Raw genomic sequence first — 5,052 nt, 5'->3', positions numbered from 1 at the left:
AAAACAAAGAAATGGAAAAAAAAGGAATCCCTCTGGTTATTGTTTCATTTTGTCCCTAAGGCAAACCTGCAACATTATTAATTACCTATTTTTTTTGTTATAATACTCCTGCATAAAATGATAATGTCAATACTATAACAAATATATATATATATATATATATATATATATATATATATATATATATATATATATATATATATATATATATATATATATATATATATATATATATATATATATATATATATATATATAAGTAACCCAAAAAAAATAAATAAAAACAAAAAAAAATTAAAAAACGAAAATAAAACTTTCGAACTTTACCCTCGCCCGTAACGCATGGCGTTTTGCTTTAATGGTAGGCCGCATGCAGGGACGGTTACATAGTAACCGTTGCAGGGTACGGAGGGGCCCGCAGGGTCCCCTCATCCCTGCGGACCTGCGCATGCAGGGCCGCAGGGGTGATGGGACCCGTGGTCCCCACCCCGCAACCCTCTATATTATTATAAAACAATGCAAGCCCTCTTTGCCATTAAGTTAGAATTTAGTTTTTTTTTTTTTTTTTTATTATTATTTAAGTTTCGAAATTTGAAATTGTAATTTGGTTATTTTTAAAAAAAAAAAAAAGGAAACAAAGTTAATTTTTATTTAGTCTTTTTTTTCTTCTTTAGTTGATAATAATGACATTAGGAAATGATGATTTTTTTTCCTTAGTATGAATTTAAGGATATCGACTTTCAATTGAAAATGGGATTAATGTGTAGCAAGATTGTAATTAAACTATCCTAAATAAACTTTAAAATTTTTAAGACACTCGATTGAGATTAACTTACCTTATTACAAGTACTTAGATTTAATCGTTATTTTGGATTCGTTAAGTCATCTTTCATCATAGATTAATTGCTTCCGTTAATGGTTCATAGCATGCGAATTTTTTTAGGATAATTATACCTTCCATGCAATTACTATTATGCAAGTTCATTTGCTATGCAAATTACACTTCAAGTAGTTACTTCAATTATTTACGCTTTCATTTTGTCATTCGTAGTTAGAAAATTAAATAAAGGAAGTTGGAAAACCAAAACTAGCAGCGTTCGGTATATATGGTGCCTCTGGGTCACGCTTACGGGTAATGCCGTCGTGTTGAACTACTGCACTTAGCGCCTAATAAAGCTGCATTAACGACGTCTGTGGCATCGTCCCTATAAATCGTCGGGGAGTAATAAGGGTCATTTGGAAGTTAAAAATCCAAGGGGCGGGTAATCCCTCTTGGATCGATAATTAATAAGATAACTTTTAATTGAATTTCACATCCGTTGAGATAAACCATAGTAAACCCCTCTTAGGGATGGTCTAGTTAAGAGCTCTCGTGAAAATGACTTTATTTATCTATTTATTCACCTCGAAGGGATATTGGTGATTTGTAATTGGGTGACGCTCATGTTAAGTATTAGGATCTAGTTATTTTGTTAGGCCACAAGCAATAGGCCATCTTGAGCCTTCGCTTAAGTGCTACCTTCGTGGGTAGCAACCGCAGAGAAACTGTCTGGGACACTGACCCTAGAAAGGGTTGCGTACCCACAAAAATCAGTTTACATCAAACCATAGATTAGAAGATAGAACTACATACTTTACGCCTTGATCCCACGCCGAAGTGGGTATGTAGGCAGTCTTGGGACGGAGTTGTCCCTCGTACTCAGGCGTTCGTGGGTGGGGTCTAGGCTTGGTTGAGTAAGAATCCTAATCGAAAGATAAGATAATCAAACTCAATTCAATGCATACTCGGAAGGAATCCCGTATGGATTCGCTTGACTTCCCGAGGCTTTAAGCCAAATTCCGAGGCGGAATTCAAGCTTGTCTTATTTTCTTATTACTCCTAAGGACGGCGACCTCGGTGCATTCTTGTTAGAAGAATGTAGTACTTAGTGAGTGGCTCAGGACCCGAATGGTCCCGATGAGTCTAAGTCTCTGGCCAGAGCATCTCCTATCCCGTTTGGATGGATGCCTACCCTGTATGGGTAGATGCCTATCCCGTATTTGATAGATGAAATTTACGTCCCGTATGGACAACTGCCTAACCCGTATGGTTAGAAGCTCATCCCGAATGGATGAATGCCCAGTCCTATTTGGATGGATGCCCAGAGTATGCAATTGAATAAAACGTAATAAAGAAAAAAAAATATACTCAATTTTTGTTGGATCAATTTTGGTGGGTTACTACATCTGTTGTATGATCATTAATTCATCAAATCAGTTAATGTTGTCCTCATAGTATTCCAAAGACCTTCGTCATTTGAGAACTCCTCATCTCTACACAAATGGAGTGCAACAACACAATTGAGGGGATCATGTAAAAGGAAATAAGAGTGACACCACATATTATCATCATGATAATTGGAACTTTCTTTAGTCAATGGACTAGTACATCTTTATCTAATTGTTTGAAATTTTAATTTTTTTGAAGGTCTTTTATTATGTTTTTGTGGTATTTTAGACCAATCAATGTTACAGGGTCTATTGCACAATCTATATATTTTATTAAAATATATTGAAGTACCCAAAGGTGACAACCCCTTGTCATTTTGTGTCACCTTGTAGGACAAGTCTTTTATGGAATTCATTAGTTAATTTAATTCATTCTTAGTTGAGAGGGGTTTATTTACATCAACCTAATCTAATTATGACAACTTCACATTATCTCTTTTCATTTTTTACCAGATGCCATCATATTACTCTCAATCTTTATGGTTATAACATCTGCTTATATAACGGTTTAAGGGTTCTTTTCTCTTAATATGTTATTTCATAATCAAATTCACTACAATAATTCTCAATACACACATATTCATTAGGATTAACATGTTGAGGTACCTTTTTCATGGTTAGGATGAACCTATTGTTGAAATCAACTACTATCCCATTGATGCTCTTTTTTATGGTGGTGAGCTCATGAATTGCAAACTTCGGATCAATTTTGTCCCCATACCATATTTTAAAAATTATAAGAAACCATTTCCAAGATTAAATATCATTATGTAGAAGGTTTTATTAATCACTCTCTTGCACTCTCCTCTAAAGAATGAACAAATAAATTCATCATCACATCTTTGTCTTCAATCTTATACTCATCAATGACATTGATAAAGTATCTCAAGTGCTCTTCTTCTATCATAGTTGTGTCGACCTAAAATTTTGGTACTTTCCATTCAATGCCATTGGGAATTGGATTAGGATAAACTAGGATCTCAAAGAAGTCCAATTGTCAATACCTTTTAGTACCAAAAGGCTATTTTATTGGTGTAAACCTCTAAGCCTACATGCAGTTATTATCCCTTGTATTTTGAGATATATTTTATGGTTGAGGTATTTATTGATTTTATTTTTGGTTAGGAACTTGTTGGTTATGCATATTTTGTGCATTTGGTAATTGATTACACACTTGTTGATTTTGTTACTAGGCAACACAAGCATGAGCCTAAGTGAATTGGTCATTTTTATCTTAAAGTTATTGCCTTCTTTGTTTACTCTATAAATCAACACTATCCATTCATCTAGAGTTATTTCTCATTCACTATCCTCATTTGGTGTTTGTTGATCAACTTCATGGAGAGTCTAATCAAACATGTACCTTAAGGAACTAATAGGTAAAAGTTGGTGGCCACCTATGTGAGCATCTCTACCTACTTGGCTCATTATAACTCTATTTCTCCTTATGTCATACTCATCCATATTAATATTTCCCTTTACAAGTAGCTAGTATACTAAAGAATCAAAGTTATATTGGTATTGGCTCATTAGGTCACTAAAAGAATCACCTTTTCTTGAGGTGCCAATATTTTTTGTATCATTGTTAGGAATTAGTCTTTACTTGGTAAATTTAATTTCCTTTTAGTTGTTAATGTAGGAATATGCCTAAGGAGTCCCTATAAGTCCTTTGTCTTATTTGAGTTCTCACATGTGTGAGCATAACTCATTTTATTTATTCCAAATATGTGGAATATTACATTTCCTCTTTATGAGGATTGTTACACTTTGCACATACATAGGATGATAGATGACATCCTTAAACTTGGGAGTTACATTTGCAACTCCACTCTTACCTCTATATTTTTGAGTTATCTCTCTCATTTCTTCTATTAAACATTTTCATTACACACCCCCCCCCCCCCCCCCCCCCACCCTCTCTCTCTCTCTCTATTTGCAAATTCTTTAGGCTTTATGCCATCTACATAATATTGGGAATTTTTTCTTTTCTTTTCCCCCTTACAAATCTTATGTCTCCTTAGATTTTAGTGTTCATTCTATTTGTTTTGTCTTCTCAAATTAATGGTAACATTTACCTTCGAACAATTTCTCATTGATTAGTTTATTTCTAGTTCTCCATGTTAATTTTCTTTCAATAATTTGGTCTTGATGAACTACTTTCATCCCTTTCTTTTCATTTACCACATTAGTTTCTTGTATTACTTTCATCATTCCTTTGTGTAGGTTTTTCGTCTCTATTTGTTCTTTTATTAATGATGTACAACCTTTCAATCAAACTAACTCTTACAACAGAGTTGCCAATTAGTAAGGGAGATAAGATTTTATTGAAACTACACTTACTAATGCAACCCAAAACATTAGTTGTAAATAACTTCTCAATTTTAAAATTTTGTTAATGATGTTACAAAATTTCAATATTTGCATGTTCTTGACAATTATGCCAATAAATTAGGTCTCAAAATCAGTGTTCTGTTTCCTAGAATGGGATTTCACTCACTAGACCAAGGTTGTCAACAAGTGAGTAGAATTGATCCATCTTCAAACTATGGAGGAATCTATCTAACTTAACGAGAGTGGTTTATATATCCTACACTTTAAGATCATCTTAGATTATAGAGGGTATGCTTAGGGGTATACTTTGAGCAGGTATTGAAATCACATATGCTGAAAAAATGAAATGTAATGATAACTGAACCCAACTCGCCAAGACGATCACTAGATAGTGAAATTGATTATCTTTAAATACATAGAAGTCAAAAAGGGCATGAGTTGTGTTGAGATGTA

The sequence above is a fragment of the Cryptomeria japonica genome, chromosome 8 (genome assembly GCF_030272615.1).
Source record: "Cryptomeria japonica chromosome 8, Sugi_1.0, whole genome shotgun sequence".
Taxonomy (NCBI): Eukaryota; Viridiplantae; Streptophyta; class Pinopsida; order Cupressales; family Cupressaceae; genus Cryptomeria; species Cryptomeria japonica.
Note: the sequence above shows the minus strand (reverse complement) of the source record.